The sequence below is a fragment of the Perca flavescens genome, chromosome 14, assembly GCF_004354835.1.
Source record: "Perca flavescens isolate YP-PL-M2 chromosome 14, PFLA_1.0, whole genome shotgun sequence".
Lineage (NCBI taxonomy): Eukaryota > Metazoa > Chordata > Actinopteri > Perciformes > Percidae > Perca > Perca flavescens.
Window position 1 is genome coordinate 34,922,941 of NC_041344.1, and position 19,184 is coordinate 34,942,124.

A 19,184-nucleotide genomic window follows, 5' to 3' on the forward strand; every position below is an offset into this window, starting at 1 on the left:
GTTTTTTTGTTGCTCTGCCTCTCTCTCCCTGTGCCTCTTTTGCTTTTCCTCCTCCCCTCCTGCCTACTGCTGGCCAGCTGACTACACACACCTGCTGCCAATCACCCATCACCACTCTCCCGCCGCTCACACCTGCCAGCCATCTACAATCAAGCACAGTACTTCAACCCCAGCTCAACAGACCATCTCCGCTGAATTGTTGCCTCATCTTCTCTGATCCACTTCCTCCCTCTGTTCCAGTCAGCTGGCCTCCCCGTTCAGTCCTCCTCCCACGGCACCCTACAGCGCTCTGCCTCCGCTTCCACGTTCCAGCCAGCCCTCCTCGGCTCCCCCGTTCCAGTGCCTTCTCCACGACTTCCTAGCCCCGGTTTCCCTGCGACTCCCTGAGCCCCCTGGTCATCCTAGATTTGTCCCTTGAGCCCCTGCCATCCTAGGTTTTTCTCCTGCGTTCCTCACCATCCTAGGTTTTCCCTTTTTGTCCCTCACCGTCCTAGTTTTTTTTCTCCCGTACTCCTCCCTCCTTGTTTTATTTAATAAAGTATTTGTTCACCTTTGGAGCATTGCTTTGAGTCCGTTCTGTCCATCGTAACACCCTCTCTCCCCTTGGGCCCTGGTAATCAGTATTGGTTTTACCCCCGGTCCGATGCCCCTGGTGTCTGCCATTCAAGACCCATATATGTGTTCCCAGTTCAAACCCATGCCCACTTGGACCATAAATATGCCATTCAAGACCCATATATGTGTTCCCAGTTCAAACCCATGGCCACTTGGCCCATAAAAATGCCATGCAGGGCCCATATATGTGTTCCCTGATCAAACCCATGCCCACTTGGACCATAAATATGCCATTCAAGACCCATATGTGTGTTCCCAGTTCAAACCCATGGCCACTTGGCCCATAAAAATGCCATGCAGGACCCATATATGTGTTCCCTGATCAAACCAATGCCCACTCGGCCCATAAAACTTCTAGGCAGGATCCATATATGCATTCCCAGTTCAAACCCATGCCCACTTGGCCCATAAATGTGCCATTCAAGACCGATATATGTGTTCCCAGTTCAAACCCATGCCCACTTGGACCATAAATATGCCATTCAAGACCCATATATGTGTTCCCAGTTCAAACCCATGGCCACTTGGCCCATAAAAATGCCATGCAGGACCCATATATGTGTTCCCTGATCAAACCCATGCCCACTCAGCCCATAAAACTTCTATGCAGGACCCATATATGCATTCCCAGTTCAAACCCATGCCCACTCGGTCCATAAATGTGCCATTCAAGACCCATATATGTGTTCCCAGTTCAAACCCATGCCCACTTGGCCCATAAATATGCTATGCAGGACCCATATATGTGTTCTCAGTTCAAACCCATGCCCAATTGGCCCATGCCTGTCCCTTATGGGGCCCATGTAATCAGCTCATATGGGCTTCCTATGTGGAACTCATACTACAAAACCTACATGGGACCCGCTGATTTCACCCAGCCAAAGCCCATGCCCACACAGTAACCATGGAACCCGTACTTAACCCATTTTGGCCCCACATGTCATTGCTGGCTGGGACATATCATGTAAGACTCGATTTCTCCATCACAAAACTCTCCAGAAAGTGCCATTTAATGGTTTATTTTCAAAATAAATCCCGGGGGGGCATACCCCCGGACCCCCCTAGGGAGAACACCACCACATAACAAATCACAATTTAAACCCTGACAGTAATGATGCTGAATGAGCCAAAGACATTTGCTTTGTACGTAGAAAAAATTTGGGTTTGCCCCACCGATGCAGCATGGTGGCCCAGTGGTTAGCACTGTGGCCTCACAGCAAGAAGGTTCTGTGTTCAAATCCAGGTCGTTCCGGGGCCTTTCTGTGTGGAGTTTGCATGTTCTCCCCATGTTTGCGTGGGTTTCCTCCGGGTGCTCCGGTTTCCCCCACCATCAAAAACATGTACTAGGTTCTCCAGGCAGTGCCCTTCATCCAGGCACTGGCTCAGATCTGGAGTTGGTCCCCGGGCGCTGTCATTGGCTGCCCACTGCTCCCTTGAGGGATGGGTTAAATGCAGAGAATGAATTTCGCTACGTGTATGTGACAAATAAAGTACCTTTACCAAATCTCACTCCGAGGTTTGGGGAAAAGTTGGCAGCTCTGACATAACGTTACTACAGACATAGTGATTACATTGCCTTGGTTCTCTCTTATGATACATCCAAGAGCTGTATGCTGTAAAGCTTGTAACGTGGATGAAGGATGAAGCCATGGATGAGCTCTGTTCACCATACTGCAGGCTAACTGCTAGCGCTAGTTAGTAGCTAGCTAGCTAGTAGCACGACATAATTATAAAATCTCCTTGGTTGTCAAGCTAAATACATCTATCGTTTATTTAGCTAAGCATGTAAATGATCGGGAACAACAAAAACACAATGTTTAACGTTAGTGAATATTTTAGACAATGAAAACGGCGAGTTCATGAGTTCGCCACTTGTAAGAGACACAAGAGAGAAGCTCATGAACGAGCATGTTGCTACCGGTTGCTAAGACAACACAAACAAATTGTTGCTAGTGCGTGTGTCCACAGTGACGTCATGGGCCAACAATGCGGAAGATCCGAGCTCCATGTTTGCTTTATGCGCTTTTGAGCACTCTCATTGGAACGTACGGGGCTTCCTGCCGAACACTGTATCCAGTTCTCTTAATACATCCATGAGCACGTAGCATATGGCGCTAGCATATAGCCTAGCTTGATGTCCATAAACAATTAGATTTTCTTTATAGAGTTTAGCTAGTTTGAACGACATATGACGGACAGTAGGCTATGTGTATGTGTGATGACCCCACATGTTCTTGGCTAATTTCATGTTAGAGCCAGTAGTAAAAACTAAACTGTAATATGACTGAAAGAACAAAAGAAACTGGATTGTTGGTGTCAGTTTTTGCATCACTGTTGTGTGTTGTTCATCAGAATTTAGTCTTCATTCCTTCATATAACAGTTCAACAATTCATATGTCTGTTTAAAAAGTTGTATTTTTTATTTGTATTACAATTTCACCACTATAATAAAAACAGATCTAGAAATGATATGCTTTCTAATTTGCTCCTTAAATAGTGGTTATTTTTTTAATTAATACAAAGCAAACTGAACAGAAAAAACAAGTATTTTATTTCAGTTTCTCTTCTTCCAGGTGTGACTGAAGTACCCCTGCTGAGCTGCATCACAGCTGCACTTTGTGCATGGACCAGTGTTCTACAACCACACTTGTTGTTCCAGTCAGTACATTACTCCCAACTCAATATCCTATTGGTTCCCCCTGTACTCACCTGTGTGCAGAGGGCAGGCAGCAGTTAGCCTCGTGAGACCGTCCTGATCTCGCGAGCTCCAGTTTTCCAGATCAGTCTGGCATCTTGAGGCAGAGAAAATTTGGAGCCGTTAGCCAAACGACCGGGCCAATCAGCGTTGGTTTTGAGGTGGGTTAGGTGGTGATAGACAGATGGTTTATCCAATCAGCTAACCAGTATTATCAGCCAGCGGTAGCCCTAATTCTGTTAGCCGCTCGCTAATGCTTTTTTTCTCTTGGATCCTTCTTTTGGAATATGGTCCGGGAACCTGAAATGGTGCCTTTTATTCCTAATTTCTCTTTACACAAACGGCAAATATCCTTTACCAACATGTTGCTTGCATGCTGAGCTAACGAGCTATGCTTTGCCTGCAGCAGCAGGGGCTTGTGGTTGTATTTTCATACGCTTCGTGGATCTGATTGGTTGATTTGGCCCGTCTACCACCAACATAGGTGATAAACAGATGGTTCTTCCAATCAGCTAACCAGTATTTCCGCCCTTTCCCAAAAGTTAAATGGACGAGCTAACGGCGCTAACGCGGAGCCATGCGGAGCCACCCGGAGCCACTCGGAGTCACCCGGAGTACCATGAGTGCAGTCTGATGTGTTTCACGGAGACATGGCTGCACAGGGACATTACAGACCAGAACGTCTCCGTGGATGGCTTCCACACTGTCCAGGCGGACCGGGATTGCACCAAGAGCGGTAAGCGGAAAGGCGGGGGGCTTGCCATTCTAGTAAACAGCAGATGGTGTTATCCCGGTCATATCACGATTAAAGAACAGCTCTGTAGACCGGATGGTGAACTGCTGGCCGTTGGACTCCGTCCATACCATCTGCCTAGAGAGATCCCGCATGTTGTTGTTGTGTACATCCCTCCCTCTGCAAACCCAACATCTGCCTGCAGCATCATTCACACCACCATCTCCAAACTACAGACTCAACACCCCAGTGCCCTCATCATCATGTCGGGAGACTTTAACCACGTCACCATGGATAGAGTTCTGCTGACGTTCAAACAATATTTGAGCTGTCCTACCAGAGAAAAGAGGACCCTGGATCTGATGTATGCTAACGTTAAGGAAGCATACATCTCCTCTTCTCTCCCCCCTCTTGGCAGGTCAGATCACAACCTGGTTCACCTCAAACCCTGCTATGTGCCTCTGGTGAAGAGGAAGCCTATAACCACAAGAGCAGTGAGGAAGTGGTTGGAGGAGGCGTCTGATGCACTGCAGGGCTGCTTTGAAGTGGCGGACTGGCCTGCACTCTGTGAGCCCCACGGGGAGGACATTGATGGGCTCATAGAGTGCATCACTGACTACATTAATTTTTGTGTGGACTGCAATGTACCTGCTTGGACTGTAGGCAAAACTGCTGGCCCATACGGTATATTTCCCAGGGTGCTTAAAGCCTGTATCCCCCAGTTGTGTGGAGTACTAAGGCTGAATCCAAATCCTCCCCTTATCCCTACCCCTTTGTCTTATTTCTAACCCTAGGCCCTACACGCAGAGTGCTAAGGGCTAGGGGAGGAAACATATCCCTAAGAAATCCACTACTTGGTTACGGTTACGTCATCAAGCATTGTCGCTAGCTGGCTGTTACGTCACCAGAGGCAACAAGTTGATCACAAACATCCAAGATGCCGTCTGCAAGTGTGAGCATGTCGATTGCATTGGTTATAGTGATTCTTTTGCGATTGTCTGCAACAAATAGAAGAAATCATGCGAGGAGAAGAAGACGTCTACAACGCCTACGAATACTGGTGGATCAGTTTATGGTATGTATGGATTCACTGCAACGTTATGGTGTAGCTAGCCGAGCTGGACTTTACATGGACTGTATTATATTGTAATACGAACCCATTACATATCTATGTGTATAAGTATTATTTTGTCGATTATTTTTCTGTACCAGTCCAGTCCTGATATGTCCTTTGTTCTGAGGGGAGACAACTCTAGTCACGATGTGTTTTATTTTAGGGGGGGTGTAGCACCTAGCTAGCTAGCTATGTACTTTGTTGTAGGGAAGGGGGGACATTATTTTGTCGGTATTTTTTGTACAAGTCCAGTCCTGCTACGTGCTTTGTTCTGGGGGGGAGACAACTGTAGTCACGATGTGTTTTATTTTTGGGGGGAGACGTAATTGTAGCTACTATGTGCTATTGTTGTGGGGAAGGGGAGACGGTTTAAAAGTAGTTTGAAGGGGCAAACATTTTTCCAACTCAGCCCATTAATGGTGTGAAATTGTTTTCTTTTCCAGACTGGTGATCCAACAACATACTGTGCCATACACCACAACATGCCTATACTGCGCCTGTGGTTCGATGTGGAGACTTAGCTGAGGTAGGATTTCCGCCTCACCAGAAGAGCGATGCACAGTTTACAGAGGCTTTTGCACAGGGAGCAGGACCATGGCTGGGGTAATGAGCTTGAGGTACTCATATAAACCTATTGGCTGTCACATGGACTCTCTTATCGGGTGGTGGCCCGTGTCTTTAATGTGCCAAAGGCCACAGTTCACGACAGCATTTCTGGAACCCCTGCATTCCACAATGTGGTTGGAGCAATCGATGGCAGCCACATATGTATAAAACCACCACAGCGTCACAGATTGGACTTTTGAATTATAAAGGCTTTTACTCAATCAACATGCAGGCAATATGTGACTCGAATGGCAGGTTTCTGGACATTTCTGTGGGGTATCCGGGGTTTGTCCATGACACACAGATACTGAAAAACAGCAGTTTTTACACCACAAGACGGTATCCCCCAACAGGCTACATCCTCCTGGGTGATGGTGGGTATCCCTGTTTGGAAACTCCGATTTGCCTCATCACCCCATTCAAGGAGCCAGTGCATGGAGAAGTACAACAGCAATTCAACTACTACCAGTCAAGGGGGCGCAGCATAATTGAAAGGGCGTTCGGCATGATGAAGACCAGATGGAGGTCAATGCTTTTCAGAGCTTTGGAGGTGAAGCCCATGTTTGCACCCCAAGTAATTGCTTCATGTGCCTTTTTGCACAATGTGTGTATGGACAATGGTGACACACTGGTTCCGGATGAAGACATTTTAATTGATGACGCCCAACCTCCCCGTGGACACATGGCATACAATGAAACCTCTGGGAATGATGCAAGACACATACTGGTTGCCTTAGTTTCAGGCAATGTGCAAGCCCCATGAACATGACCAGTGTATACATTTTATAGTTCTTTTTTGTTCTTTTATGTATGTGTACTACTTGGGTCTGTTTGCAATAAACATTTGTATACACGATGCATGGTGTTTTGTATATCTGTGTCAGTTATCATGGTTTTGAATGTCACACATGTTCAGAAACACATTGATTTATTTGACTATTGACTCAGATTTATTCAACTACTAAGTTATGGTTAGTCTCTGTGGTTGTTGTAACCACTGCTTCAGTTAAATGATGTGCTTAAGTAATAAGAAAAAAGTGTTCTGTTTATGAAAGGCTCATGATACGCCTTCACACAATATGATTGAATTACTGTAATATAACACATTGACTAGATTGGGATAAGATGTGCAAAGAAGCGTGTGTGTTACAATGTGTTTACAGTTATTTCACTCACCAGCTTCGTCAGCCGCTTTACATCAGAGGCTTTTAACTTAACACAATTATTGTCTCTCAATATGAGTCAGTATCCAAACAGTGCTTAGGAATTTCCCCAGTGTGTGATTAATAAAATCTATCTTATCTTAATACATCTCAGTTAGACCCCCCAAATAGTTAATTCAAGTTTGGATTGCACAAATATGACTTGACCAATGAAAGTAAATTCGCAAAACATTATATAACAATATAGCTTTATTGGCCAGAATAAAAACAGGACATTAGTCAGTGCAAAAAGTTAAACATATACAATAATTGAAAAAAGGGAAGGAATAGTGCAATATCGAGTGTACTGAGATTTAATTATGTAAATATGAATGTAGTGCAAGGCAGTTCAGTGCAATGGCAATAATATTAACAATATTGGAATAGTAAAATATACATAGGTAGATGACAGTAAAAAAAGGCACTAAAATGTATAAAACTCAAAAAACTTTGCAAAAAGTCAGCCAAAAAAAATAAAAACTATACATCAGGTAGATGACTGTTAAAAAAAAGGCAGTCAAATGTAGAAAACTCAAAAAAAACTTTGCAAAAAAAGTTACAAATGGCAGCCATAAAAAACTACTACTACAATTTCTCAACAATCTTCTCAAGGAGGGACAACAACTGCCGTGTGTTTGCCTTGTTTTCGGCCTCGCTCTCCTCGTGGCGCCGCTGCTCCCTGTTGGACTCTTCAGTGAGGAAATCCAGGATGGGATTTCTTTTTCTTTTCTTTGCGGGCGAGAGACTTGGCAGTGGTGACCTGCTGACTGCAGAGCTGCTACTGCTGGAGCTGCTACCCAGCTAACAATTAGGAGCGGCGCTGTCAGCTGAGTTGCGGCATCGGCTGAGTCATGGCAACCGCAATTAGGCCAAGTCATTTTGCCACCTGCCGGCAGGTATCCTACCGCAGATATAACTTTTTCTTTTGGCTTGTCTACCAATGGTGGGTAAAAGAAATAAAAGCCAGCCTAAATATTTTTATCCAGCCAACATTTGTTTAGCCAACATCATTTTATAATAATATTATTATTATTTAAGACTAGGCTATTATACAGGCCTACATTAGCCTACAGGGCTCTCAAGTTTTGAACTGAGTTCAGAGTGAGGTTTTGGCGATGGGTCTGATCTGATAAATGACTTAAAAAAAAAAAAGTGTTTTTTTTCAAGGTTGCCGGGAAGACAAAACTCTGGGCGCGGCTGAGACCCTTTTTACCAGTATGAAGCCGATTTCAACGGTAGCACGCTCAGCTCATCACTGGAGTGACGTGTGCACAACTTTGGGTGAGATAAAACTCAACGCCTGACTTAGAATCATCCCTTTTTCACCCTGCGCACTTACGGTGAACTTAGGTAAGTGTTCCATTTCCTTCAACATTTCACGCAAAGCATAGTTTAAATCGAGTTCCCTTAACATCCTATATTAACTCTATAACTGTTGCTGAAATGTTAATTGTTATCGATACGTTTAAACTTAGTTGTGTAGCCAGTTCCTTCAACATGTGGATCCCTCAAGATGAAACTAAAAGAAAGAATTCAGAACTCAAATTCAATTAATAATTATTAATTAGGACAACAGAACATTCTTTATCATGTCTGAGTAGCTAAAGTAGTGCAAGTTACGTGTAATATATATGAAAGTGGCTCAGACTTTTATGGCGCGAACGAAGCTAGCTAGCTAACATTAACACTATTTAGCTCAAGGTAGCTAACATTGACTAGCTGGGCTGTTAGCTCAGGGTTTCGTTGCAGCTTGGAAAAGGTACTTTATTTGTCACATACACGTACATGTAGCGAAATTCATTCTCTGCATTTAACCCATCCCTCAAGGGAGCAGTGGGCAGCCAATGACAGCGCCTGGGGACCAACTCCAGATGTGAGCCAGTGCCATCAAGGGCACTACCTGGAGACCTAGTACATGTTTTTACAATGTTTTTGAGCACCCGGAGGAAACCCACGCAAACATGGGGAGAACATGCAAACTCCACACAGAAAGGCTTGGAGCCACCAGGATTCAAACACAGAACCTTCTTCCTGTGAGACCACAGTGCTAACCACTGGGCCACCATGCTGCTGAAAAGAATATGTGTTGAGTAAAGTAGTGCAAGTTGGGGTATATAGACTATATGACAACCATATGAGCCTGACTAACCTTCTAGCTACATAGATCTTTTACTTGCATATTGTTTGCAATTAACTTTAGATGTGTCTGACTTATCAATGCCAGCGGAATAGCTTGTGTTCACTCACTTACTATATTTTTTTATATATATAACCATATTTTTTTATTTCTATTTCCATACACAGGTGTTTGTGTGTATATGGGATGTCACAATTATAGATTTGTGTGTTAGATAATGATGAGAACCTTGTGAACTGGTGAAATGCTTTCTTATCAAAGTAACTTACACACGTCTTGATGGATTTTATGCACTGTGTACAGATCTGGTAGTGGGGTGATGTCATAATGGTTATTGTGTTGGGCTTGGACTAAGAAAGGGAAATCGTAATGCTTTAGTATATTAAAGATATCGATGTACAACGTGCTGACGTGTAAGGTAAGCGTATTGTGTCACTTCCGGTGTTCCCGTGTTACAAACGCTAGTTTGCTGCTCCAGCAAAAACTTACTCAACTCTGCTTTATTGTTTAAATTAGCGGCAATTTGCCTTTATTATAGGAGGACAAAAACAAAAGGAACACAAATAGCCTTAGACACTACTCATACACTGCACAGTCACTATTGTCTTTTACCTTCAGGCCAGAGATACAGATCACTTATATTCAGGACCAAGAGAGCCATGACAAGTTTTGTGCCTACATCTATCAGAAATATGAATGATTGACACATTTACTATTTTAACTTTTTATAATGTAATTTATGTAACTGTTTTTTTTTTTTTTTTTTTTAATGCTTAATGCTTATTTATCATGTATTTATCTATTGTACTTTGCAAGCTTTGGTTACTATTTATGTTACTATTTATTGGTAAATATTTACTATTTGTCTATATGGAACCGTGTGGGTTTGTGTGTGTGTGTGTGTGTGTGTGTGTGTGTGTGTGTGTGTGTGTGTTAGATTATGCTGTGTTCGTGGTACTGTACATGCACTGATGCTCAACACAAATGAAGTTCATAACGGATAAATAAAGTTCTTTGAATTTGAATTGAATTTGATTGCATTTGAATTACAATTGTTCTACTCAAGCGCTTATATTTAGTTTCATTTACAGCGACTGACTCACTGAATTTACAATTGTAAAACGCTGTTAGCTACTCTAGCTTAGCCATTAGCAATGGCTAATTCCTCTCCCTCTCTTTAGTGATAACGATACATGTAATAAATGTAGTATATTTGCTGCTCTGGAGGCAAGGCTTAGTGAATTTGAGGCACGGCTCCACACCATGGTGAGTGTCCCCCGGCAGACCCCAAGCAGCCGGGCGAGTGGGTGACTGTCCGAGGGAAGCGTAGCGTTAGAGGGAAGCGTAGCGTTAGATCTAGACCAGGGAGTGCACATGATGACGGTCGCTCTAAACCGGAGCGTCTTCGCCTCTCCAACAGTTTCAGTGATACACCCGCTGAGAAAACAATTCTGGTTATTGGGAGCTCTATACTGCGATATGTGAAGCCAGCGGCTACAGTCATATGTGTCCCCGGTGCCAGAGCGGGCAATATAGACCCCCCTCTAAAGCCGCTGGCTAAAAAGAACCGTTAATACAGTAAGATCATACTTCACGTAGGTGGTAATGGTCGTAAATCGGAGATCACTAAAATTAATGTTGAGTCACTTTGTGCATACGCAAAGACAATGTCGGACTCAGTAATTTTCTCTGGACCCCTTCCAAACCTGACCAATGATGAAATGTACAGCCGTACGTCATCCTTCCACCGCTGGTTGTCGGGGTGGTGCCCAGCTAATGATGTGGGCTATGTGAATAACTGGGGGGCGTTCTGGGGAAAGCCTGGTCTGATGGAGAGAGACGGCATTCATCCCACCTGGGACGGAGCCGCTCTCATATCAAAACATCTGACCGAATTTATCAGACATAAACCATGACAACCCAAGTTTGATATTATTAATCAGGGGTGCAGTGCAATGCGCCCCTCTGTGCTTCCGTTGGAGTCACCCACTCATAGTCTAATAAGCACGGTGTCTGTCCCCCGGATCAGATCGGTTAAATCAAAGGTAAACAAAAGATGCGCTATACTTAACTACCTAATTGGAATTAAAACGACAGCAACCAGCCAGCAAACCTGGCTGGGCAATGAAGAATATGTCAGTCTAAATGAAGCCACTCCTCCCAGTCATATTAATACTCAAATTCCTAGAGGCTCAGGCCGAGGAGGGGGAGTTGCACTGAAGTCACTGTTCCATTATCTCTAATGTGACTATTATTTGCCACTGTTCATCACACCCCCAACCGTCCCCGTCAGACACCACCTATCAAGAGTCTGGGTCTGCCGAGGTTTCTTCCTAAAAGGGAGTTTTTCCTCGCCACTGTCGCAATAGCCACTGCTAATGCTTGCTCTTGAGGGAATTACTGTAATTGTTGGGGTTTTGGAATTTATAGAGTGTGGTCTAGACCTACTCTAACTGTAAAGTGTCTCGAGATAACTCTGTTATGATTTGATACTATAAATAAAATTGAATTGAAATAAGACATTATGGATGGTTTTGTACCATTCTAATCTTTTTTTCTTTTTTTCTCAGGTAATCTTGCTTTTGCTGTTCTAGTAAATAAACACTGCTCTAAAGTAAGAATAGCTGATCAAATACATTCTTACAAATCTAATCTGAGACGCAAGGCAGTTAAATCTGTGTCTACTTTGCTGCAAAGTATTGAGAACGAGCTTGTTGACGATGATCTGACTGATGACCACACTGTACATGACTTAGACGTTGTAAACTGTGACGACAGTGATGACTTGATGCATGACTGGAACTTTGACAGTGACTGTGATGATAGAGAGGGCCATTCTGAGAATAGACCTGACCTTGCTGATGATTTAGTCACTTGGGCTTTGGAGTTTAATATCACCATGGTTGCACTTACTGCTTTGTTGTCTACTCTACATTTTCATCACCCCAATTTGCCAAGAGATGGGAGGACTCTCCTCAAAACAGTCACCAACTACAAAATCCTACCTGTAGCAGGAGGTGCCTTCTTTTACTTTGGTGTATTGAATGCTATAACAGGCCTTCTTGAAAATGTGTGGATGAAACTCCCTAGCAAGCATTGCCGGCAGTTACAGTTAAACTTTGATGGGCTCCCATTGTTTAAGAGTAATAACCAGCAGCTGTGGCCCATTCTAGGTTTATTGAAGGAAAGCAGTAAATGTCCCTTCATGATTGGCATTTTTGGAGGGGATTGCAAACCCAAATCACTCACAGAGTACTTGAGGGACCTGGTGAGTGAGTTGAGTAGTCTTCAGTCTGGGTTTTGGTTCAAAGGAAAGCTGTTTTTTCTGCGAGTCTGTTCTGTTGTGTGTGACGCTCCAGCCCGAGCTTTTGTTAAAGGCATAAAGAGTCATTCAGGCTATTCAGCTTGTGATAAATGTGTACAGACGAGTGTATATATAAGAAATCGCATGACTTTTCCACAGACTGACTCCGCCTTAAGAACGGATGCTAGTTTCAGGCAAATGTTGGATGAAGATCATCATGTAGCACAGTCTCCTCTGACTGGACTTGGTATCGACATGGTACTTGATTTTCTTCACGATTACATGCATTTGGTGTGTCTTGGGGTTGTACGTCGGTTGTTTGACCTGTGGTGTAGTGGGCCTTTGCCAACTCGCTTGTCTGGTCAGCTGGTTAAAGCACTATCTCAGAACCTACAGGAACTGAAGAATAACATTCCATGTGAGTTTGCTAGAAAGCCTAGAGCGTTTGAGGAAAGAGGGAGATGGAAGGCTACGGAACTACGACAGTTCTTGCTGTATACAGGCCCTGTCGTTCTCGTAGATGTTCTGGCTGCTCCAGTCTACCACAACTTTATGCTGCTGTCGGTTGCTATTTTTATGCTGGCTAATCCTGAGGTGGATGTAGGCATATGTGACTGTGCAGAGACACTACTTGTGTCATTTGTTGAACATTTTGGCAGACTTTGTGGTGAGGGCTTTCTGGTGTACAATTTGCATGGCCTTGTTCATTTGAGCGATGATGTTAAGAGACATGGATGTATTGATGTGATATCTGGGTTCCCTTTTGAGAATTTTCTTGGTGAGGTAAAGCGCATGGTTAGGGGGCCAAATTCCCCAGTTGCCCAGATTGTTCGCCGCTTGTCTGAGCGTACCAATAATAGAAGGGTCCATGATGGCCATGTGAAAGCTGGAACTGCATTAAAGAAAGAGCATGTTGGTGTCCCCTTACCACAGGGTGTTAGAGGAGGAATACAGGAGTTTAAAGTGTTGTGTTGAGATTAAGTGTAATTTTTTATTACATTTTTTATAATAATTGGTGCCCCATTTAATGTTTTGTTTTAAAATGTTGCTGTACTATATGTTAAAGGGGAACTATGCAGTTTTTTAGCCTAATTTACCTTAACTGAACAGCTTCGGAGTCATTGGAATGGTTATGACTTTTTTCGGGTTGAATGGTGCCCGTCTCGCTCCCCCCTAGCGCTTGTGAGCGGAAAAACCACCCTTGCAACTTTTGGCTGGTGAGCCGCCGGGCTCAGCGTCAAGAAGTATTGCGTGATATCAGGTCTCGCGATGTAAAAAATTGCTTCACAACACTGCACACATACACTGAGCCGGCAAAAAAGAAGCAGAAAGCTAGGAAATCAGTGTCGGAGGAACAGAGAAAGAGGAAACGGCAGACTGACCGAGCGAGGAGTCAGACACAAGTAAACATCGGACCTGCGTTTTCAGAATGGCGAGAACTGAGACAAACGGAAGCCTGCAAATCCCATGCTGACCTGGCGTTCTGGCTGTGGCACTTGTAAGTATCTTTGATCAGAAACTTTATCTGCCACAGAGTTTCTTGTCCGCTTGATGTTGGCAAACGCAAGTTGCTTCTGCTCCGACAGCGTTCTAAGGCAATTGTAGGGAAAAAAATAATGTTACGGACCCGGGAGAGAAGGGTAATATTTCGAGAAAAACAGTGAGAACAGCAAAGAAATTGACAAAACTGCATAGCGCCCCTTTAATATGTTGTTGTTCTAAAGCTACATTTCTACATTTCCTACATTTCTTCTTCTTCTTGTCTTCATGTCGTCGAGTTTCTCAACTCAAAGGAGGTTGAAGTTGTCCACTCTAATTGGCTGAAAGGAGGCCAAAGTTTCTGGCCCCCTTTTGTATCTCTTGCAAAGCTGCGTAGGGCAGCTAAAGATGGGGTGATGCTGACTGGACTCTATTCAGAGTCTGTGTAATGTATTCACATGGTATAGTAATGCTTCATTCTCAAATTCCACAATTCCACACTTATTGAATTGAAACCTTACTGCAAAAGTAACCTAATAAGGACCCCTTCCATTTACACCTAATCTGCATTTGTGTTTACAGACGTGTAAGAGATTGCCTGTGCAAAGCTGCTAGAGGCTATAATTACTTCTGATCTAAACACTGAAGATGAGGACAACAGGCCAGAATACATGAAGAGAAATAGGTAGGAGTGGTCCATAATTTCCTTCAAAGCATTTCAATGGCTGTGTCAAAAGTTACAATACACCTGGGCAAACAATTAGGCCACCAGCTAGAAGGCCTTACAATGCACCGCCCAACCTCCTGACAAAAGCAACTTTTTTAAAATCTATTAAATATAATTTAGTATTCATTGCGATGACAAACTGACATCCCAATGTAATCAATGTTAGAGGCTGTAGAAGAATAGTGAGCAGCAGTGAAGAGGAGGAGGAGGAAGAGGAGCAAGGGAGGACTGCTGCACCTCGTGCCCCAACCAAAAAGAAATCTTATACTCTACTTGCACCAGCCCACTGCATCCCATCTCTTGATGGTAGGCCTGTTAGTTGTTACAGTAGTTTCCATTAATCTTTTATTAAGCATATGGGTGAATCTCACATAACGGCCAATTGCACCTTTGTGACAGCTCTAGGTGAAGGGAGTCAGCCAGCTGGTCAAGGTTTTTGGTCCCCAGGCCATATTTCAGAGACCACAGTTGATGATCCTCCTTCTGATGCAAACAGCTCTGCAGCAGGTCTCTGGGACTCTCCCCCTTCAGCGAACATCACAGCGGCTAGTCCAACACTGTGGTCACCAGTCTCCACTACAAACAGCCCGATAGCTAGTCAAAGTCAATGGGCTACGCCTCCTATTGACACCTCAACCCATGCAGCAGCTGGCAGGAGTCAGTCATCAGACCAAACTGGATATCAAGTAAGAAGGGCAAGAAAGCTATTCTATAGCTCATGGGGGGGGGGGGGGCGGGGAATTTGCTTTGGTATAGGTGTGAGGAGATTAAAACATATTTTCCTTTTCTTTTAGAATACCCCACAAGTACGTGACACACAAAACAGGTCTTCTCGTGAGGCTGTGCCTACAGGTAGGAATTCTACAAAGTGATCTCTCTTGGTTTACTCTAACATACTAGCCTGACAAGCCAGTCCCACATCAGATGTTGGGTCTGGGAACTCACCATTGGCAGGGCTCAATCTGAGGGGCAGGATAAACTGTCTTTCAAATTCCCTCTGCACGCAATAGGATAGCACTACAACCAACCAGAGCAATGCTAGTTGATATATTAAGCTTTTGCCGTATCTGGTCGGCAAAACTCCGAACACATCTTCCTTTTTTTTAAGAATGACTCCAGTGCTTCCAAGTCTTCCAAAGTTGCGGCCAAAGCCGTTTAGAAAGACCGCTGTTCGCCAGCAGCAGCAGGGAAGTAGCATGGAAATCACGCGGAACCGTTGCAACGCTGCCGTCATTATGTTAAGCTCACCCACCGACTCTATACACGATGTGATTGGCCTGAGCAGAATTCTTTTTTTCCAGCTCACAAGCCAACGGAGAGTTGCTAGACTGACACTGGCTGCAAATTACATTAGCTGCTGCTAGGGTGCGTCTAGATTTCTAGGCTACTGACATTCAGTATCTACGTACAATATTTTGCTACTAATCTGCTATGCCTACTTTTTCTTTTGTCTTACAGCAATTGCCAAGGAGATCCTCATCCAACTTGATTCTATCAGAGAACAGCAGTTGCTCATCCTGGTGCAGCTCCAAAAAGTCTCCAGCAGTCAAGCAGTTCCAGACGCCTCGCCAGACCCAACACATTTTGGGCTCCCACTTTCAACTATTGAGGCGCTACAACATTTAGAGGAGACATTAAAGAATCCAGAAGAGAAGAAGAATTTGGTGAGTTAAATGATGCATTAATCAGATCATTCCTAAAAGTCAGTCCCCACACTCATGCTATATTCCTTAAATAACTAACATGTCATTTGTTTCAGACTGTTCTCCTTGGAATGGTTGGAGGCATGACTCTTAAAGACACCGTGGGGCGGGTCCTGAAAAGAGCAATGAACACCTCGCTGGCTAGACTCATTAATTGGAGTGGGGCCAACGGAAAGCCTGCATTCAAAGGACTCATTTTGAAAAGTGTGGTTCTGGGTGAGTGTTATTGCTGGATAACTGCAATGTGGTGATATCCAAATTAAGTGTTGGTGGTTACCAAGTAACATCACATGGTCATGCTGCCCTCTTCTGTCTTCTGTTTTTCTTCTAGCCTCTGATAGTGATGGTGGCCGAAGCCAGAGAGCGAACAGGCAGACAGTGTAGACTACGCCTGTGTATGTATTTGGACCATGGTCGGGAACTACAGCTCCACACAGAAAGGCAGGACACAGCTGGTCCGTTTTCAATGAACTGGATCTCATTGTTATATAGACATTTGTTGCACTCAGTATATTTTCCATCACCTGAAACTGCAAGTTACAATGATCAAGTTTCTCATGGGAACGAGCAGGGCAAATCTTATTGTTTCATGTTACTGTACAATCATATTATATACTGCGAGAGAAAGGAAAATCTGTGGCATTTCTCTTAAGTTGGATGCGTGAGAAAAAATTAACCCTTGTGTTGTCCTCGGGTCAAATTTGACCCATTTTTATATCAGAATTATGAGTTTCTTTGAAACAAATTGCCCCAAAATAACATGAATGCGTGGATGTATGTTGTATGGAAGCCATGTAACATTCTTGGCAGGTAAAATTAATGATTACTTTCATTAAATTGTGGGTTTGTTTCTTTTTTTTTTCAATTTTATAGCATTTGAAATAAACTGATCCACTCAACATCCTCTGATCTTAACTTTCAGGCAAAGTAATTCACAATTTCTGTATTTTTTTTTTTTAAGAAATAGGTTTTATGACAGTTTAAATTATGATTATTGACCATTTTATTTAAAAAAACGTCAAAAGTGACAAACGTTTCAAAGATTTTTCAATTTTGACCTGGAAGGACAACAAGCTCACGGTCTATGGGAAGACAAAACAAGGTTTAAATGATGCCAAAATCACAAGTTTCATGTCTTCCCACCTACCTGACAACTGGATGTGAACACCATATTAATTGTAGCCCATTTAAAAATATGCATACATAATGAGTTGTCTATGAGAAATAAATAAATAGGGATTGTTCAAACAATATGGTTAAAAAAAGGCTATATTTTTCATTGTGTGTAAAATGTCAAGTCAGAATGAAGTGTGGTTCAATAAAAAAAAATGCATTAAACATGAAAACTGTCTTCCTTGGTTTTATTTTTTAATTTATCTTGCATAAAGAACATGAATGGATATCAATAAAGTTTAAATAAGCCCAAACAAGGAACTGGATTGGAGGGGGAATTACGTCATCTCACTCGGGGTTCCGCAATCGGGCCACATTAAAACAGAGCGCTCGTAGAGCAATCGGACCTAGATTCATGCCGAGGATCAGCCAAGTGTTTTAGCCTTAATCGGGCCGCTTTTGGACCGCACAATTTTTGCTTGGTAGCTGGGGATGAGGGCTCCTAAAGGAACAAGATAGATCTTGATTTACAATCCACAAATGTTTTTGACCATGTCATGTGGAAATGATATGTGTGTGTGTTATTCACACACACACACACACACACACACACACACACACACACACACATACACATATATATATATATATATATATATATATATATATATATATATATATATATATATATATATATATATATATATAAAACAACAATATACATGTAAATGAACAGGAATGAATTACAAATGATTACAATATAGTAACAGTTACAAATACTGTACCAATACAATAATGAATGCATGACTCACTCCCAAAGTTGCTTTGCAGCATATTTGGATTTCAGAAACAGTGGTTCCTTTTCAGACCTAAAGTGGATCAGCTGCCAGGTTTCCTCTGGCGTCCCTGTGTGACACAGGATGGTAAATGTACAGTAAAACGACAAAATAATATTTATGCCTAGCTACAGTTGTCTTCCCCCCCAACAACAAAGCACATAGCAGGGCAGGACTTATACAGAAAAACAACAAATATGTATGTCTCCCCTTCCCCACAGCAAAGCACATAGCTAGCTAGTGGCTACAGTTACGTCCCCCCCCAAAATAAAACACATCGTGACTAGCTAGAGTTGTCTCTCCCCCCAGAACAAAGCACATAACGTTAGCTAGCAGGACTGGACTTGTACAAAAAACTGTAGATATGCATGGAGTCCATTCAAATTAAATGTGGGGCTGTTGTGCAAATCAGCAATGTAACATTAGCATAGCAAACTAGCGATTTTTAAAAACGTTTCAATTACGAACATGGTTGCAAGTATATATGTACAGGACTGTGTATATAAATAAATTTTTTAAGCCGAGAATACTTACATTTATGGGTCTCTCTGGTCGACCTGGCAGCCATGTTTCTTGTTGTGCAATGTATGCAATGTACCCCTGCTGGCGAAGTAAGCTTGCGCCCTTACTTGGTCGGAAAGGGACATCTGACCCTCCCCCTAGCCCCTATCCCTCGATCAAGACGAGGATTCGGACAGCACTAGCTCTCACATGAACGCGCACAACAAGGGATAAGACAAAGGGGAAGGGATAAGGGGAGGATTCGGATTCAGCCTAAGTCTAGTCTTCAGCCTGAGCCTGCCTGTTTTTAATATATATGTTAAAGTCTGGATAATATATGTTGTTTGTATATGTTGTTTGTATATCTGGAGTTGTAACAAAAATTATTTCCCCCTGGGATTATTAAAGTATTTCTGATT